At 33.5% G+C, this 21,535-nt stretch overlaps 1 protein-coding gene across 1 annotated transcript in view; it reads left to right on the top strand.

Annotated features, from left to right (window-relative positions):
* LOC132736635 (SCO-spondin-like) overlaps nucleotides 1-21,535 on the top strand; it is a gene marked incomplete at its 3' end in the record, with an annotated part of 66,679 nt that overhangs the window by 12,989 nt on the left and 32,155 nt on the right. The gene's annotated exons all lie outside the window — the stretch shown is intronic.

Below are 21,535 nucleotides of genomic sequence, written 5' to 3'. Positions count from 1 at the left end.
AACAGCAAGCAAAAAATATTACACTCATTTTGAAAACTCCTACCATCAAATCTAATAAATGAAATTGCTAGCAAATCACATTACATACAGTTTGACATTCTCATACTATCAAATCTAACACAAATCATGTTACATTCATTTTTTGACATTCACACTATCAAATCTAATCGATTTAACTGAAGACAAAACACTTTACATTTATTTGTACATAAATACCGCAAGCAAAATACATTGTATTCCCTTTGACATTCATACCATCAAATCTAGTAGATTTAACTGAAAACAAAATATATTCACATTTATTTTAACATAAATACAGCAAGCAGAATATATTACATTAATTTTTAACCTTTATACTATCAGTCCTAATACGTTCAAACTACAAGCTAAATATAGTGTATTTATTTTGACAGTTTGAAATTTGACAATCATAGTACCATAATCTAAATAAATTAACCACAAGCAAAGTATACTATATTCGTTTTGACGTTCATTTATACTATTTAATGGTGTAACTTTTACCGAAAACAAAAACTTGACATTCATTTTGACATTCATACTCTCAAATGTAAAAAAATAAAAAAATTTACCACAACAAAACATATTATATTCATTTTGCCACTCATAATATCAAATGTAATACATTTAATCGCAACATTTTGACATTCGTACTATAAAATGTAATAAATTCAAACCCAACAGAACGATTTTACCTACATTTTGACATTCAGACTATCAAATGTAATAAATTAAATCGCAACAAAAACATATTACATTCATTTTGACATTCACACTATTAAATCTAATAAACTTAACCGCAAGGCAACTATATTTTTATTCAATTCGGCATTCGTATTGTCTATACCCTTGTAATATGTTTCTCTTCTATCGAAAAACAAGAAAGGGAGAAGAGAAACAGCACAAAGGAATATCTTGTATAAACGACTTATTATCCCATACTAATAAACCTTCTTTGGTCAGAAAATAATGAGAAAAAAAATAAAAATAAAACAATCAAATGTTATTATGTTATTTAAGATTGAACAATGTTAATATAATTTATGTATGTATATTCTAGTATTCATAATGTGATATTACAGTCAATATCATGTGCGTCGAAAACGAAAAGCTGTCTATAAATAATATGTGGGGTAACAGCGTATTTCATATTTTTCATTGTAAATTTAAAATTGTTTTTATACAAATATCTAAACGAATATACAATGTGTCAGAAAAGGAAAATAACATATCCGTGTCAAAATTCGTGTATAACTATCTATGATATAATTGGGATAACAAAATACAACAAAAAAAACCAGGAGTGATACGAGAAAGTTACTTAAACTATAAAACGTTAATTTAAAGAAGCTAACTCAACAAAGTTTAATGTTCAATAACAATAGTTTTTTATGCGTCTTTTGTTAAACATTTCTCTTTTCTCATGATGTACATGTATTTACCTTTTTTCACTTAAGAGTCTTCATTTGATTTGTTGGTATTTATATGTTTGTTTGTTTTCAACGTGTTATGTTTTTTTTCTGTTCCAAACATTCGTTGTAGATTTTTCGGAAGAATTTCTTCCAATCTCACGAGCCGGCCACGGGAGCGAAAGCCATTGGTCATATTCTGAGAATTTGATCAGCCGTGTTGTTGTGTTTTCTGGTCTTAAGGGGTTCGTTGACTTAAATATGGCAAATAATTTGCCTTCGAAAGACCATGCTTTTTCGATTCGTTTGGGATCTTTTAAACGTAATGACATTAAAGCTTGCTGATTGGAGTGTGTAAGATCTTCATTCAAATATATTCTGGTTCCTTTAAGTGACTTTGCATTTTTCATGATATTAATTTTCGTTTGCCTTCTTACGAATTTTACAATTATTGGACGGTTACTGCCTGTCTTGAACTGACCAATTCTATGTGCAATGTCGATTTCTTCATCGAGAACAACCAATCCGAGATTGTCTTTGCACATTTTCTGGAATTGTATTTTTGTCTGTAATGAAGACTGTTGGGGAGAATCTTCTTTTATTCCCGGATACGAAGGTTATTCCTTCGACTGTATTGTTCTTGGTCATTTGCATTTTCTTTTAATTTTTCGTTTTCTAATTTTAATATTTTTAATTCAGTGTTCATCTTTTCTTCTGATTTTTCTATTCTTGTTTCTATAACATGTTTGTTTTCGCTTATCTCTGAATTAAGTTTTGAAGTGGATGCTGATTTGTTATAAATTTCATCTTCTAAAATTTCTAATCGTTTGATGACTGATCCTTATAACTGTTCCTTCATTTCTTCAAATGTGTCTTTTATTATGTCTCTGATGAATGACCTGTCATCTTTTGTTAAAACGTTGTTGAGTTTTTCATCGATTTTGTCTAGTTTTTGTTCTAGTTTCATCTCCACGTTCGTTTCAATCAATTCAGGTGATGCCGCGGTTTTTTGTTTTTTACTTTTTTGTTTTCTTTGATGAGACTTTGAGTTATTGGGGTTGTTTTTTATTCGAAGGTCTTTTCCTAAATTTTTATTTATTGGGTCAGTGTCTTCTGTTGTTTCATTTAAGGAGCTAAATGAGTTCGTTATAGCACTAGAGTCTAAGTCGCTACAGCTAGTGGTGGATTCTTTTTTTCGTTTTGGTGTTCCGCCTTTAACATTCATAATTTATATGATCAAAAGTCACAAGCGATCAAGCAGAGTACGTGATAACCGTTAGTTCCCGTTATATCTATCCTATAATAGTCATAACTGTTACACCTAACCAAGCGTGACGATTTTTTGGCAATACTGTCTATGTGCGACGTGTTCAGTATTATCACGTGAATCATGCGTTTTTTACACCTATTTATTAAATGTATACTAAAAAGTTCTGTATAAATATCACCATAAATACTTTATAGATTTCATAAATGTTCATACCATTTTGAAGCTATTCCTTTATATATATAACACACATAAATTCCTTTTTAAGCGTTCAGTAATTCACACAAAATCCGTTGATTTACATGAAAGACATTTTTACGTGTTTACATTTTAGAACCGGAAATAGACTTTTACTCAATTGTCATCAATCTTGGCAAGGATGCTTGTCTAAGACATTGCTTGGATGCGGTTGGTGGGTCAGGGGAGCAATCCAGGGCCATCATGGCCCTCTTGTTTTTAATATCAGTGAAATGAGTTTTGTAACAATTTCAGGGTCCTCCTAATGGTAATGATACATGCCAAATAGCTGAGATCTGGGATTTGAAACTTTACGTAAGAATATATATATGAAAATATCTATATAATGTGACCCCTGGGGCAGGGCCAATATTGACCTTAGGGGCATGATTTATATAAATTGTGTAGATGTCAATACGTGATACTTGATGCCAAATATCTAAGCCTTAACATAAATATAATATTTTTTTTGGGCATATTAAAAGGTGTTCTTATTACCTTTGATTAAAAGCTTTTTAAAATTCAGGAATTCAAAATGAAGTGGTAGACATAAGTCAAACTTATAATAATGTTATTTCTTCCTATGTTTTGATAAGAGAGGTACAGCCACTTTACATCAGTCCTTCAACCCATATCAATTAATAAGATTGTCTTATTTCAAAATTATAGTTAAATCATATAAACCAATAAGGTCCTAAATTTTTTACAAGGGCAACATTGTCGCAAAATACACCCGTCACAAAAGCTTTTTGACAGAGATGTGGGCATTATAAATATGCATATAGGAGATATGCTATGGGAAGATATTCGGAAAATGTCTTGATATTTTATCATCTCTAGTCACCTTGACCTTGCAAATATTTACCTAAAATTACATGTGCCACGATGATAGTTATCATTTGTGTTACAATCCATAATAAATGATGACTAATTATGGTTCCCGTTCAAGAACTCTATGTTACCTTGACTTTGGTAGTAGGGATCTGGATTATGTGCACAATCAGACTCACAATGGTGAACATTTGTGCCAAGTTACATTAAATCCCCCAATGAATGTAGAAATTCAGCTGCGACAAGCGTTTTTCAATGACCTTTAAATGTGACACTAACCTTTTACCTAGAAACTTGGTTTATGCATGTGACCCTGCGTCTGATTGTGGTGAACATTTCTATTAAGTTTCATTAGAATCCATCATGCGTGAAGGAGATATGTACTGTTTCTACATTTTATCATCTTTATTGGCCTTGACCCTGCATATATTAACCTTAGTTACATGTTTTATACCTGTAGTTATGATGATGACAATTTGTGCCAAGTGATATTGAAATCCCTCTATGAATATAGAAGTTTTGCTCCTGACAAGCCGTTTTCAATGACCTTTAAGTGTGACCTTGACCTTTTACCGGAAGACCTTGTTACACGTTTAAATGTTGAATTCTGCTTAAACCGGTGCTAGGGGGCGTGGACGGTAACTTGCACTTTCCAGTACCGTCCATGAACAGGCTCAATCAAACCGAGCCTGCAACATTTTCAATTTTGCCGTGTTGGGCTTTCTTTAGGGATTCTGTATTCATCTATTTTATGATCACATCCGTGTTATTTGTGCCGTGTGGCGGCTGTAAAAAGTCTCCCCGTACTACCCCATACTAATAAACCTTCTTTGGTCAGAAAATAATGAGAAAAAAAAATAAAAATAAAACAATCAAATGTTATTATGTTATTTAAGATTGAACAATGTTAATATAATTAATGTATGTATATTCTAGTATTCATAATGTGATATTACAGTCAATATCATGTGCGTCGAAAACGAAAAGCTGTCTATAAATAATATGTGGGGTAACAGCGTATTTCATTTATTTTTCATTGTAAATTTAAAATTGTTTTTATACAAATATCTAAACGAATATACAATGTGTCAGAAAAGGAAAATAACATATCCGTGTCAAAATTCGTGTATAATTATCTATGATATAATTGGGATAAAAAAATACAACAAAAAAAACCAGGAGTGATACGAGAAAGTTACTTTAACTATAAAACGTTAATTTAAAGAAGCTAACTCAACAAAGTTTAATGTTCAATAACAATAGTTTTTTATGCGTCTTTTGTTAAACATTTCTCTTTTCTCATGATGTACATGTATTTACCTTTTTTCACTTAAGAGTCTTCATTTGATTTGTTGGTATTTATATGTTTGTTTGTTTTCAACGTGTTATGTTTTATTTTCTGTTCCAAACATTCGTTGTAGATTTTTCGGAAGAATTTCCTCCAATCTCACGAGCCGGCCACGGGAGCGAAAGCCATTGGTCATATTCTGAGAATTTGATCAGCCGTGTTGTTGTGTTTTCTGGTCTTAAGGGGTTCGTTGACTTAAATATGGCAAATAATTTGCCTTCGAAAGACCATGCTTTTTCGATTCGTTTGGGATCTTTTAAACGTAATGACATTAAAGCTTGCTGATTGGAGTGTGTAAGATCTTCATTCAAATATATTCTGGTTCCTTTAAGTGACTTTGCATTTTTCATGATATTAATTTTCGTTTGCCTTCTTACGAATTTTACAATTATTGGACGGTTGCTGCCTGTCTTGAACTGACCAATTCTATGTGCAATGTCGATTTCTTCATCGAGAACAACCAATCCGAGATTGTCTTTGCACATTTTCTGGAATTGTATTTTTGTCTGTAATGAAGACTGTTGGGGAGAATCTTCTTTTATTCCCGTGATACGAAGGTTATTCCTTCGACTGTATTGTTCTTGATCATTTGCATTTTCTTTTAATTTTTCGTTTTCTAATTTTAATATTTTTAATTCAGTGTTCATCTTTTCTTCTGATTTTTCTATTCTTGTTTCTATAACATGTTTGTTTTCGCTTATCTCTGAATTAAGTTTTGAAGTGGAGGCTGATTTGTTATAAATTTCATCTTCTAAAATTTCTAATCGTTTGATGACTGATCCTAATAATTGTTCCTTCATTTCTTCAAATGTGTCTTTTATTATGTCTCTGATGAATGACCTGTCATCTTTTGTTAAAACGTTGTTGAGTTTTTCATCGATTTTGTCTAGTTTTTGTTCTAGTTTCATCTCCACGTTCGTTTCTATCAATTCAGGTGATGCCGCGGTTTTTTGTTTTTTACTTTTTTGTTTTCTTTGATGAGACTTTGAGTTATTGGGGTTGTTTTTTATTCGAAGGTCTTTTCCTAAACTTTTATTTATTGGGTCTGTTTCTTCTGTTGTTTCATTTAAGGAGCTAAATGAGTTCGTTATAGCACTAGAGTCTAAGTCGCTACAGCTAGTGGTGGATTCTTTTTTTCGTTTTGGTGTTCCGCCTTTAACATTCATAATTTATATGATCAAAAGTCACAAGCGATCAAGCAGAGTACGTGATAACCGTTAGTTCCCGTTATATCTATCCTATAATGGTCATAACTGTTATACCTAACCAAGCGTGACGATTTTTTGGCAATACTGTCTATGTGCGATGTGTTCAGTATTATCACGTGAATCATGCGCTTTTTACACCTATTTATTAAATGTATACTAAAAAGTTCTGTATAAATATCACCATAAATACTTTATAGATTTCATAAATGTTCATACCATTTTGAAGCTATTCCTTTATATATATAACACACATAAATTCCTTTTTAAGCGTTCAGTAATTCACACAAAATCCGTTGATTTACATGATAGACATTTTTACGTGGTTACATTTTAGAACCGGAAATAGACTTTTACTCGATTGTCATCAATCTTGGCAAGGATGCTTGTCTAAGACATTGCTTGGATGCGGTTGGTGGGTCAGGGGAGCAATCCAGGGCCATCATGGCCCTCTTGTTTTTAATATCAGTGAAATGAGTTTTGTAACAATTTCAGGGTCCTCCTAATGGTAATGATACATGCCACATAACTGAGATCTGGGATTTGAAACTTTACGTAAGAATATATATATGAAAATATCTATATATGTGACCCCTGGGGCAGGGCCAATATTGACCTTAGGAGCATGATTTATATAAATTGTGTAGATGTCAATACGTGATACTTGATGCCAAATATCTAATCCTTAACATAAATATAATATTTTTGGGCATATTAAAAGGTGTTCTTATTACCTTTGATTAAAAGCTTTTAAAATTCAGGAATTCAAAATGAAGTGGTAGACATAAGTCAAACTTATAATAATGTTATTTCTTCCTATGTTTTGATAAGAGAGGTACAGCCACTTTACATCAGTCCTTCAACCCATATCAATTAATAAGATTGTCTTATTTCAAAATTATAGTTAAATCATATAAACCAATAAGGTCCTAAATTTTTACAAGGGCAACATTGTCGCAAAATACACCCGTCACAAAAGCTTTTGACAGAGATGTGGGCATTATAAATATGCATATAGGAGATATGCTATGGGAAGATATTCGGAAAATGTCTTGATATTTTATCATCTCTAGTCACCTTGACCTTGCAAATATTTACCTAAATTACATGTGCCACGATGATAGTTATCATTTGTGTTACAATCCATAATAAATGATGACTAATTATGGTTCCCGTTCAAGAACTCTATGTTACCTTGACTTTGGTAGTAGGGATCTGGATTATGTGCACAATCAGACTCACAATGGTGAACATTTGTGCCAAGTTACATTAAATCCCCCAATGAATGTAGAAATTCAGCTGCGACAAGCGTTTTTCAATGACCTTTAAATGTGACACTAACCTTTTACCTAGAAACTTGGTTTATGCATGTGACCCTGCGTCTGATTGTGGTGAACATTTCTATTAAGTTTCATTAGAATCCACCATGCGTGAAGGAGATATGTACTGTTTCTACATTTTATCAACTTCAATGGCCTTGACCCTGCATATATTAACCTTAGTTACATGTTTTATACCAGTAGTTATGATGATGACAATTTGTGCCAAGTGATATTGAAATCCCTCTCTGAATATAGAAGTTTTGCTCCTGACAAGCCGTTTTCAATGACCTTTAAGTGTGACCTTGACCTTTTACCGGAAGACCTTGTTACAGCGCATGACAAGTCTTATTGTGGTGAACATTTGTGGGACCTTGACTTTTGACCTTTAGACCTCGTTACAGCGCATGACAAGTCTTATAGTGGTGAAAATTTGTATGATGTTTCAATATAATCCCTCCTTATGTGTAGGAGATTTGTTCTGGACAAAATCTATATTTTATCATCATGAGTGACCTTGACTATCATCTTTAGTGACCTTGATCTGGCATATATTAACCTAAATTACATGTTTCACACCATTAGTCATGATAATGACCATTTGTGTTTCAATCTTAATAAATGATGACCAAATGGTCCAAATACACATTTTCATATTTTTATTAGAACTTTGACCCCTATGTGTGACCTTGACCTTGGCCACAGGGACTTACATTTATGCCAGGTTATATTGAAATCCCTCTATGCATGTAGAAGTTTTGCTGCGGACAAGCATTTTTCAATGACCTCTAAATGCAGTGGCATAGCATTTTTAGCTCGACTATTTCGAAGAATATGGAGAACTATTCCAGACCCCCGGGATCGGCGTCGGCGTCTGCGTCGGTTAAAGTTTTTTGTAAAGTCAAATATCTCAATTATTGCTTGAGATATTCAATTTACTTACAATACTTATTTATAGTAACAATGTACATCAGATTGACAAGTTGGATAAATCTGCTTACAATATTTACAGAATTGTGCCCCTTTTTAACTTAGAAATTTTGGTTTAAGTTGTTTGTAAAGTCAAATATCTCAATTATTGTTTGAAATACAATTTTCTTTATAGTAAGAATGTACATCAGTTTGCAAAGTTGCATAACTCTGCCTGCAATATTTGCAGAATTATTTGCCCTTTTGAAACTTGGAAATTTTGGTTAAAGGTTTTAAGAACTTTCAAAGATATTTACTTGAAACTTTACACATGTACTTTGGGTCATAATTGAAGGTCACATCTCAAGATCGATTACTCTGCCATGTATTTTGACTGAATTATTCTTCCATTTGTACTTAACAAATCTCCTTTATTTGGTCAAGTTTTACATTCAAGTTTTGCATATCTCTGAAACTATTAAAGATCCTAATTTGAAACTTTATATCTATATTTGTGGTCATAGATAATGATCACTAAACAGCACTCATATCTGTGTCAAGTATTTAGGCTGATTTATCTCCCACTTTTTTACTTAGTCTCTTAGTTAATGTTTACATGTAAGTTTTGGGGCGTCCGTGGCCGAGTGGTTAAGGTCGTTGACTTCAAAACACTTGTCCCTCACCGCTGTAGGTTCAAATTCCGACAGGGACATTGTATTCTTTCATGTGAGGAAGCTATCCAGCTAGCTTACAAAAGGTCGGTGGTTCTAATTAGGCGTCCGATCGTGACTGAAATAATGCACGGAACCGCCTTCCTCCACCAGTAAAGGTGGAACGTCGCGATATGACCTATACTGTGTCGATGTGACGTAAAACCCAAAACAAACAAACATGTAAGTTTTACATGTGTCAATAAGTATCAAAGATATTTATTTAAAACTTCACATATGCATTTAGGGTCATAATTGTATGTCACTTACCAAGTTCCATAACTCTATCTTGCATTTAAGCTGATTTATCTCCCATTTTCTACTGAGTCTCTCGGTTAATGTTTACATGCAAGTTTTACATACCTCAATAACTATTAAAGATATTCATTTAAAACTTCACATATGCATTGAAGGTCATAATTGTAGGTCACTGACCAAGATCCATAATTCTATCTTGCATTTAGGCTGATTTTTCTCCACTTTTAAACATAGAAATAAATAGTAAAGTTTTGCTTGTAAGCTGCATAACTACTGAAGGGTTTTGCCTTTTTTTGGGGGGGGGACAATTTTATGCATTCATAATAATAAAACAGTGATTTACTTGATAAAACATCTTAAAAACAAGTCTTTGTACCTTTCCGGTCAATTTTATGTATTCATAAGTAAGCATTATTATACTCAATAAAACACCCTTGTGAAAAATATTTCGAATAGTCGAGCCTTACTGTCCTCAGACAGCTCTTTTTAAGGTATCTACTTCAAACTTCAAATATATATATTGTTATGTATGCAACATATTATATGTATATAGTATTATCACTGTTCTATTTTTAGAACATAAACTACATGTATGTACTAGAACTTTCTTAACTGTTGTAGAAAATTCTAGATTATGATTCATGCAATATATTTATTATTGTTGAAGTTGCTAGATTATGATAACTGTAGAATATAATAGACTTTTCTGGAATTTTCTTAGTTAATATATATAAAGGGACATTTTTCATTACTTTTATCTTTTAAGTAATCAGTTACCTTTTAAGTCATCAATATATTTGGAATATTATTCAACTTGGATATTAAGTGATTTACTGGAGCTTGGATTATTTTTAAAATAGTTAAAATTATTCTTGTGGATTTTATTGTGGGAATTTATTCTTAAGTGTTCTTGGATTTTACTTGGATTTAACTGTGCAATTCAAAAAGGGATCATTCCAGGATCAGACTAGACATTTGAAATTTATATCTTTATTTGGACTTCAGGTATTTGTAAACATAAATTGTTCTTTAATTTTTCTTAAATGATTTTTCTGTAATAAATTTGTTATTGTTACAAGTTTGTTGCTGGCTTTTCTTTCTCGTTACGCTTGGCTCGTAACAGAAATTTTTGGGCTCGTCCGGGATTGAATATTTGTTTTTGGCTATATTATTGGAAATTATTACCGTTTATTTTACATTTTATTATTACCGGATTTACTAATCTGAGTTGATATCATAGTTGTTCTATTAAGTGTGCTTTTCAATTCTAGATTTTTTAAAAATACGACATTTAAGTTTAAAACCAGCAGCAAGCAGTCATGTCTTTTGATTTAGAAAAGTTTGTAGCTGAACCTTCCCAGGAGGTATTAGATTTGGCTAAGAAAACTGATTTGCTCGATCTTGCAAAAAAGTATAATTTATCAGAAATTAAATCTGTCATGCGTAAACAAGAAATTAAAAATCTTCTGATTCGTTATTTGTGGATGAAGATATTTTTGGAGAAGATGCATTTTCTCAGATTGTTGAAACACACCCTGAAAAAAAGATAAAAGAGCTTGAACTTCAATTTTAATTTGAACTAGACAAATGCAATAGAAGAAAGACAGTTAGAAAAAGAAAGGGAAGAAAGACAGATGGAAACAGAAAGGGAAGAAAGGCAAGAAAGGCAGTTACTGTTAGAAAAAGAAAGGGAAGAAAAAGAAAGGGAAAGGCAGTTTGAAAAAGAAAGAGAAGAGAAAGAATTTCAGTTAAGAATGAGAGAATTAGAAAAAAAAAGAGAGAGCAAAATCGTTTTAAATTTTTTAAAAAAAATTAAAATTTTTATTTTCACTAAAAATATTAGGCCCTTGTTTCCACAACCTTTCCAAAAAAAAAGTTGATTAAATTTTTCTTCATTTTGAAAAGGTTTGCTGAAATTTTAAAATGGCCCAAAGAGCATCCGGAATTTACTTTTACAGAGCTCTTAAATTGGTAAAGCAGATCTATAAACAAGTTTACTGTTTGAACAACCTAAATATGATAATGGTAAAAGAAAATTCGAATTGTTATGACATTTAGTCCAGAGGCCACCAGGAAAAAATTTCAGAAAATTCTAAGAAAGAAAATGGGTCAAAACCCATGTCGAATTTGCAAGACAAAAAGAAACAACTTTTTGATCGGTGGTGTCTATTTAAGAAAATATATAAAAATCATGAAAAAGCTCAGACAGCTCATGTTAGTTGAAGAGTTTTAAGCGTTGTATTCACTCTGATGTTAAATCTTTCTTAGATGAAAAACAGGTAGAAACTTTAGAAGAAGCTGCCCGTCTAGCTGATGATTATTCTTTAACCCACAAAGTCTCATTTATAAATAAAGGGAAGTCCACACTCTCACAAGCAGATACACGGTCTTTTCCTGAGAAGACTTTTTCTGGATCTAGTGTCCTTATTCAGGGTGTAGAGTGTGGTTTTTCTAATGTCCCTCTCCATAATATTTATTTGTCCTCAGATTTGGTAACTGGGCCGGTGGCTGTAGGTATAAGATCTTTCTTACCCTTTAAAGGTGTTCATTTATTGCTAGGTAATGACTCAGCTGGCGGTAAGGTAGTGGTTAATCCACTTGTAACTGACACTCCTTGTGTGGATCAGACAACTGACCCCATTGAGCAGGAAATTCCTGGCCTTTACCCTTCATGTGCAGTTACTCGAGCTATGGCTAAGAAGGCCATTCAAGAAAATAATATGATAAACAAGATCGACAAGGAAAGGCGGCATTCAATGAACGCAGCCCCCACCCGACCCAGCAACAAGCGCCAGCGGCAAGGAGCCCAGGAGGACCCCAAATAAAAACAGGACAGGGCACAAGGCAGAGTACGGGCAGGCAAACAAAGACAATTTTTGTTCAGATATTGACTTAGCTGATACTTTTATAGGTCAGTCTTTTGATAATGAAATAAATTTTTCTCTCACTCCTACTCTGCCCGAAACTCAGACAGATTTTTCAATATCTGATTATTCTACACCAAGATCTAAAGATCAAGGTCAAGATACGCTGTCAAGGTCACAGCTTATCCAGGAACAACAAAATGATCCTGAAATTTCAGTCCTTTATCAAAAGGCTTTAAGTGAAGATGAAGCTTTACAAGTCCCTGTTTGTTATTATGAAAATAATGGGATTTTAATGAGAAAATGGTGACCGCCCGATGTCCCTGTTCAAGAGTGGACTGTTTATCACAAAATTGTGGTCCCTAAATCATATCACAATGGCTCATGAAACACCCATGGCAGGTCATTTAGGTGTAAATAAAACCTACTATAAAATTCTCAGTCATTTTTTATTGGCCTGGCCTTAAAGCAGATGTATCTAGGTACTGTAAATCTTGTCATACTTGTCAGATGGTTGAAAAACCTAACCAGACAATACCTAAAGCTCATTTATAGCCTATTCCTGCATTTGATGAACCTTAAAAAAGTCTCCCCGTACATTTAATCAATGATGTTATATTTTCGATCCTTGAAGATCGTTCAGCACGACATTATTGTTGTGCTTGTGGTATTTTTAGTTTCAAGTTTTCGGCATTTTCTAGTTGGGTGGTTCCAATATTCCTACTTGAGTAATGTTGAATCACCCTTAGGATATGTTGCCTGCTTTTTAAATTTGTCTGTTGACGTCTTATCTGTGATACGCAGGCTTCATAACCTCCGATCCCCTTTCAAAATTCCATTTTATTTAGTTCCGCCCATTGTTTTCTCGTTTAGGGCACACGCTTTTTATTACTTGGGGACCATACGCCGCTTTTCATGGAATGGCACGGAAGTGTCACATTGAAGGTTCCATGATAACCGCCGTATGAACACATCTGCGGATGTTTCTAAATTCAAAATTTTACTATTTCACGTTTAAATGTTGAATTCTGCTTAAGCCGGTGCTAGGGGGCGTGGACGGTAACTTGCACTTTCCAGTACCGTCCATGAACAGGCTCAATCAAACCGAGCCTGCAACATTTTCAATTTTGCCGTGTTGGGCTTTCTTTAGGGATTCTGTATTCATCTATTTTATGATCACATCCGTGTTATTTGTGCCGTGTGGCGGCTGTAAAAAGTCTCCCCGTACATTTAATCAATGATGTTATATTTTCGATCCTTGAAGATCGTTCAGCACGACATTATTGTTGTGCTTGTGGTATTTTTAGTTTCAAGTTTTCGGCATTTTCTAGTTGGGTGGTTCCAATATTCCTACTTGAGTAATGTTGAATCACCCTTAGGATATGTTGCCTGCTTTTTAAATTTGTCTTTTGACGTCTTATCTGTGATACGCAGGCTTCATAACCTCCGATCCCCTTTCAAATTCCATATTATTCAGTTCGTCTATTTTTTTCTCGTATAGGGCACACGCATATTTTTACTTGGGGACCATACGACGCTTTTCGTGGAATGGCACTAACGTATCATATTGAAGATTCCATGATAACCGCCGTATGAACACATCAGCGAATGTTCCAAAAATCCAAATTTTACCGTTTCATGTTAAATGTTAAATACTGCTTAAGCAAGTGATAGGGGCATGGACGATAACTTGCCTTTTCCATTACTGTCCATGAACATGCTCAATCAAACAGCCTGCAACATTTTCAATTTTGCCGTGTTGGGCTTTCTTAAGGGATTCTGTATTCATCTATTTTATGATCACATCCGTGTTATTTGTGCCGTGTGGCGGCTGTAAAAAGTCTCCCCGTACATTTAATCAATATTTATTTTTTTTCGTTTCCTTGAAATGTTAGCACGACTTTATTTTTGGGTGCTTTGTGGTTTTTTTTAGTTTAAAAGTTTTTGGGATTTTCTAGTTGGGGGGGTTTCCCAAATTTTATTCCTCCCTTAAAGAAGGGTTGAATAAACCCTTAGGATATTTGCCTCCCTTTTAAAAAATTTGTCTTTTGACTCTTACCCTTTGTTTACGCGGGTTTCAAAAAACTCCGACCCCCTTTAAAAATTTCCCCATTTTTTTTAAAGTTCCCCCCAAATTTTTTTTCCCTTTAAAAAGGGCCCACGCTTTTTATTATTTGGGGACCTTTTACGCCGCTTTTAAAATGGAATGGCAGGGGAATTTGTCACTTTTTAAAAAGGGTTTCCCATGATAACCGCCCGAGAACAAATCTGGGGATTTTTCCTAAATTCAAAATTTTATTTTCACGTTAAAATGTTGAAATTTCTGCTTAAGCCGTGCTAGGGACGGGCGGTAACGCTTGGCACTTTCCAGTACCCGGTCCATGAAACAGGCTCAATCACAACCGGAGCCTTGCCAACATTTTCCCAATTTGCCCCTGTTGGCCCTTTTTAGGGATTTGTATTCATCTATTTTTAGTAGATGTTGTTATTTACTGTTACCAGGCCATAACCAAAAACTTAAAATCAGGTTCTCAGTACTTATTAACTATTATTTGTGCTTCTACGCCGCTTCCCCTTGAAGCTATTCCTTTTTAAGGAATATTAAAGCCAAAACTGCATTGTCCAAGCGCTCTTGTGAAGTTTTTCAACATTTGTTTTTCTCAAATATCCAGGTACGTCTATCAAGGTAATTATGTTGGGTATTTTCCCCAGCATTTCAAGCACGAGTTAGGGAAATATTACTCAATATAGGGTTTTTTCGGCCTTCACCCTGAAAGTAAAGGTCCCTTTTGGGAGGGGATTTCCCCAGACTCTGAAAAATGAAAGGGTCATTTTGGGTTATGACACTGAAAAAAAAATGGGGAGGGAACCCATCTGTTTTTTGGGGTTAATTTTCCCGTAAAAATGAATCTTTTTCAGGAATCTTTTGGCCCCAACCCCCCTTTTAATGAGTTTTTGGTTAACCCCCTGTGGATTTACCCTTAAAAAATTTTTTTTTAAAGAGAAATTCCTTCTGAAGATACTTTTTTCTTTTAATTTTTGGGTTTTTTTTTATTTTAAGATTTTCGAATTTTTTTTACTTTTTTTTAATTTTTATTTGTTTTGCTGGTTTTTAATTTTAAAATTCAACCCCAATTTAAGAAATGAAATTTCAAAGGTAGGGGTTTGAGAACTCAATTAAAGTAATTTAAACCCGGGTTTTTGATAGAGTACGCTCTTTTACCTATACCTGGAAAACCATTACAGGCAAGATACTTTGGTCCTTATACTATTGAGAAGAAAGTCAGTGACCATAATTATATTATTAATACTACTGGGAGGCGAAAGCAAAAACAAATGTGTCACATAAATATGTTAAAAGAATATTTTGACAGAGATAGCAAAATTAGTAAATTATGATAAACAAGATCGACAAGGAAAGGCGGCGTTCAATGAACGCAGCCCCCACCCGACCCAGCAACAAGAGTCATCGGCAAGGAGCCCAGGAGGACCCCAAAGAAAAACAGGACAGGGTACAAGGCAGAGTACGGGCAGGCAAACCACTACATCAGTATACATAATTAGTAACTTATAAGGAACTAAAACAAAACAAATAATGAATTAATATAAGGCCCATAATTTCAAAAGGCACAGGGGAAGGGGACATGAGACACGGGGAAGGGGGGAGGGGGGAAAAATAAAATAAATAAAAACTAGGGACAAAGGGAAGATACTTACCGTAGACGAGAAACAACAAGAGACACGAGCAAAAGTGTCACCAAAACAGTATAAAACAACATAGACATACATCTGAGGAACACAGAGGGGCGCCGCCTTGGAACGGTCAGCAGCATAATAATGACTACTGGGGAGTTTAAACCGGTTAATGGTGCACCAAACCTCGCTCTTAGCCCCACCATGTTCCTATAAACGAGACAGTGTAAATAAAATGAATCCCCGCCAAGTGAAATTCTAACAGTTGTTATGGTTACAAAAGGTTAAATAAGTAAAACACCAAAATGATCATGTAGAAACATATAAAAGTAAACCCAATGACCTAAAACCTATATCTTTTGTAAACTCTGTTCCACAAAATCAATGTTCAGTTGAATCTAATAGTTATGAAAATTTTGAAAAGTCTGATCCTGGTTCAGCAAAGCTTGAAAACTCTGACATGTCTTACATTCTGAAAAATCTGGATGAAAAAATTGCTCACTTAGAACCGTCGAAACGAGATGAACTGAAACAGCTTATTGACACTTATTTCCTGATATTCCCACACGGACTGATAAAATACAACATGATGTCATTCTTGAAAACTCTGAACCAATAAAACAACATCCATATAGAACAAATCCTGTAAAACAAAAGTACCTAAGACAACAAGTTCAGTATTTATTGGATAATGACTTTATTGAACCAAGTCAAAGCAGTTACAGCTCTCCATGTATTCTTGTACCGAAATCAAATGGAACATATAGAATGTGTACAGATTATCGTAAAGTGAACAAAAACAGATTCATTTCCTATACCAAGAATTGATGACTGTATTGACAAAAATTGGAAAAGCAACGTATGTAACAAAGTTTGATCTTCTAACAGGATTCTGGCAAGTTCCACTTACTGATAGAGCTAAAGAAATGTCAGCCTTTGTAACACCAGACGGCTTATATCAATATAAAGTCATGCCCTTTGGTATGACAAACTCACATGCAACTTTTCAGAGACTTATAAACATGGTAATATCTGGTCTACACGGATGTGACGCATTCATCGATGACGCAATCATCTACTCTGATGAATGGGAGGATCATCTCAAAACTATAAGAGCATTCTTTGACCGACTTAGTGATGCTAAATTGACAGTTAATCTTGCAAAAAGTGAATTTTGTCATGCAATTTTAACATTTTTAGGACATGTAGTGGGACAGGGTAAAGTAAAACCAATAGAAGCTAAGGTCAAAACTATCTCTGAATTTCCTGTGCCTACTTCTAAAAACAACTGATGCAATTTCTTGGTATGGCAGGGTATTATCGTTAATTTTGTAATAATTTTTCGGTTATTGCAGAACCATTGACAAATTTACTGAAGAAAAGAAACAAATTCATTTGGAATGACAAGTGTCCAATGGCATTTGACAGCCTTAAAGCCATACTTAAGAGTGCACCAGTCCTCTTGGCACCAGATTTTAATAAAAACTTTAAGTTAGCTGTAGATGCTAGTGACATAGGTGCTAGAAGTGTAATTTGATCCAAGAAGACAACAATGGTGTTGACCATCCTGTTTGTTACTTTTCTAAAAAGTTTAATGAACATCAGAAAAATTACTCTACTATAGAGAAAGAGTGTCTTGCTCTTATTCTTGCTATTCAGCATTTTGAAGTTTATCTAACTTCTTCAAAGTTGCCTGTTGTTGTCTTTAGTGATCACAATCCCCTCACTTTCTTGCATAAACTTAAAAACAAAAATCAAAGGTTGTTGAGGTGGAGCTTGTTTTTGCAAGAATATAGTCTTGACATTAGACACATTAAAGGGAAAGATAATTTGATCCCTGATGCACTTTCACGTGTCTTAAACTGTTATTTTCAGTATTTTAAATTTAACATATATATATAATATGATTGATTATTTTTACTTCATTGTTTGCTATTGTTTATAATACACATATATATGATTTTATGTATAAAATTGTTTAACATTTCTCCTACGTTATTCGTAAGTTACATTGTTTGGATTTATGAAAAAGAAATATTCATTTCATTCATATTTCTTTTTCTTAAAGAGGGGAAGTGTTATGTATGCAACATATTATATGTATATAGTATTTTCACTGTTCTATTTTTAGAACATAAACTACATGTATGTACTAGAACTTTCTTAACTGTTGTAGAAAATTCTAGATAATGGTTCATGCATTATATTTAGATAGAATATGATAAACAAGATCAACAAGGAAACTTCCGGAATGTTCTTTATTGTTGAAGTTGCTAGATTATGATTACTGTAGAACATAATAGACTTTTCTGGAATTTTCTTAGTTAATATATATAAAGGGACATTTTTTCATTACTTTTATCTTTTAAGTCATCAGTTAACTTTTAAGTCATTATTTTTAAAATAGTTAAAATTATTCTTGTGGATTTTATTGTGGGAATTTATTCTAAAGTGTTCTTGGATTTTACTTGGATTTAACTGTGCAATTCAAAAAGGGATCATTCCAGGATCAGACTAGACATTTGAAATTTATATCTTTATTTGGACTTCAGGTATTTGTAAACATAAATTGTTCTTTAATTTTTCTTAAATATTTTTTCTGTAATAAATTTGTTATTGTTACTGAGTTTGTTGCTGGCTTTTCTTTCTCGTTACGCTTGGCTCGTAACAATATATATCTTATCATTACACACATGTAGTGTGACAAGGTCCATAACTCTAGCATAACTATTTCCAGAATTATTCCCCATTAAACCTGGCATAAATTTACGTTAACAAATGCATTTTTTTACTATAAATTCTTGACGTATGGATATTAGTTATAAAACACAAGCTGCTATTCACACTCCTGTATTCCCAAAATTATCTCCATTTAATTTTTGAAGTTCATTCATTTGTAAATTTATTTTTGTTATTATAACAGTAAACTCCGCTTAATATAACGAACACATTTGGACATTCAAAATCTGTTGCACATATTCATTATCTCTCATGTACAGACTCAATCAAACCGAGTCTGCAATTCTCTTGTAATTTTGTTGTGATTAATGCTCCCAAGGGATCCAGATTTTTATAATTCACAACAGCAGGTGTAAAGTGCTGTGTGGTAGCTGTAAAAAGTTGCCCCGTACTTCACTTCAGTGTTGTTATATTTTTCTGGTCCTTCGGGATCATTGATGCCAGCACTATTAAGTGTTGAGAATTGAGTACCGCTCAAGCCGGTGCTAGGGGGCGTGAGGGATGTTGCACATATTCATTATCTCTCATGTACAGACTCAATCAAACCGAGTCTGCAATTCTCTTGTAATTTTGTTGTGATTAATGCTTCCGAGGGATCACTTTGTGTCCAGATTTTTATACTTCACAACAGCAGGTGTCAAGTGCTGTGTGGCAGCTGTAAAAAGTTGCCCCGTACTTCACTTCAGTGTTGTTATATTTTTCTGGTCCTTCGGGATCATTGATGCCAGCACTATTAAGTGTTGAGAATTGAGTACCGCTCAAACCGGTGCTAGGGGGCGTGAGGGATGTTGCACATATTCATTATCTCTCATGTACAGACTCAATCAAACCGAGTCTGCAATTTTCTTGTAATTTTGTTGTGATTAATGCTTCCGAGGGATCACTTTGTTTCCAGATTTTTTCAATAGCGAACAGATTTACACATAACAAACTGGGTTTTTACCTTAAGAAAAAATGGTAATTTATTTCTTTTTAGACATAATACCCGAGAGCGTACTTTTTGGAATTTGAAAATCCTTTGCTTTATCAATTTTAGTTTTACTCCCTTTCTCAAATTCTTATAAAATATATTTCGTTTCTAAACTCAGTGCTTTTTGTTAAGAATAAACAATGCAATATTTTCCATTTTCCTTCCTTGTATATTGAATATCTTCTATTACAGTTTAAGGTTGACCTTAACTTATGAAAGATAAAGATTTTTTTTTTCATTTCAACCAAGCATACTTTGTAGTTTTCAATGGATTAGCAAGGAATAGCATACGTGAATATGTTGAAAACCGAATATAATTGATATTATTTTACTCGAACGAAAATATTAAAGAAATAATAGAATAAAAGGAAAAACAGTTCATTTTCACAGCTGAATTGAAATAGTTATACCAAAAACAAACGGTACATGTGGCCCAGCTTTAATCCGTGCCAATGAAAATGGAAGTTGAAAATGATGTTGGATCTAATTACGAATAGCCATTTTTTTGGAGTTCGTTATAAAAGTGTCATTTTCTGCACTTTTAACTAAATTGGGACTAAGAAATGAGTTCTTATAAGCGACAACTCCTTATAACCGTGTTTGCTATAACTGTATATTTCATATTAAATAATGAAGGGCAAAATTAGGGCAAAAATGTTCCTTATAACCGGAAGTTCTCTATAACCGTGTTCGCTATAAGTGAAGTTTACTGTATCTTTGTTATTAAATGGTATCTACTATTATAGACATAAGAGAAATAATTGTTCTTTTTTCATTACTCACATCATGTATGACAAGGTTCATAACTTAAGCATCTTTTTTTTCAAGAGTAATCTTCCTTTGAACTTATAATTTCACTTTAAAAAAACATCTTCAAAACTTCAAATTCTTTTTGTCTTACCATTTTTAGCTCGACTATTTGCAGGATAATCGAACTAATGCAGTCACCCATTTGTCGGCGACGTCGTCCCTGTGGTTAAGTTCTTGCATGTAAGCAAGTATCTCCATAACTTCTGAAGGGTTTGAATTGGTACTTCACACACTTGTTTTCTGTGATTATCTAACATGATTGGCACAAGTCCCATAACCCTGATTTGCTTTTTTGCATAATTATACCCCTTTTTTGACAAAGAAATTCTTGGTTAAGTTTTTGCGTGTAAGCTGGTATCTCCATAACTACTGAAAGGAATAGATTGAAACTTGTATGCAACACATTTATCAGTATCCGGATTGACTAATCATAAAAGAAGAAATTCTTACAAAGTATCTCACCTTCCAGATGATTAAGATATGAAAACTTTTTTCTTTTCTTTTTTTTATCTTTTCTTTTTTCCCTTTCCAACCCTAATTTTGTTTTGAAAAAAAAAAATTAACCAAATTTTTTTTTAAAAAAGGCCTTTCTGTGTCCAGTATTTAATTAGTCGAACTTCATTGTCTCCTGTGACAGCTCTTGTTATTTGAAAACTTGTGACTTTTACCTTCATTTTCCGCCTCACTATGTACTACATTTGTATACTACCATGCATGTAGAAATTACACTGCGGACACAGGTTTTGTGCTGACCCCGCAAGTGTGACCTTGTCATTTGAGGGGTGGACCTGGATTTTGTGTTGACAAACCATCCCATCGTGGTGGACATCTATACCAAATAATTTTGTAATCCTTTTAAGAAAAAGCAATTTGTACCATTTTTTTTTGAAATCCTTCGAAAAATGAGAAAGATATAGACTGGACAAATCCGGACAGACAACCGCATAG

Source organism: Ruditapes philippinarum, unplaced genomic scaffold (assembly GCF_026571515.1).
Source record: "Ruditapes philippinarum isolate M1 unplaced genomic scaffold, ASM2657151v2 ctg5846_1_1_1_1, whole genome shotgun sequence".
Lineage (NCBI taxonomy): Eukaryota > Metazoa > Mollusca > Bivalvia > Venerida > Veneridae > Ruditapes > Ruditapes philippinarum.
This window is presented reverse-complemented; position numbering and strand designations above follow the sequence as displayed.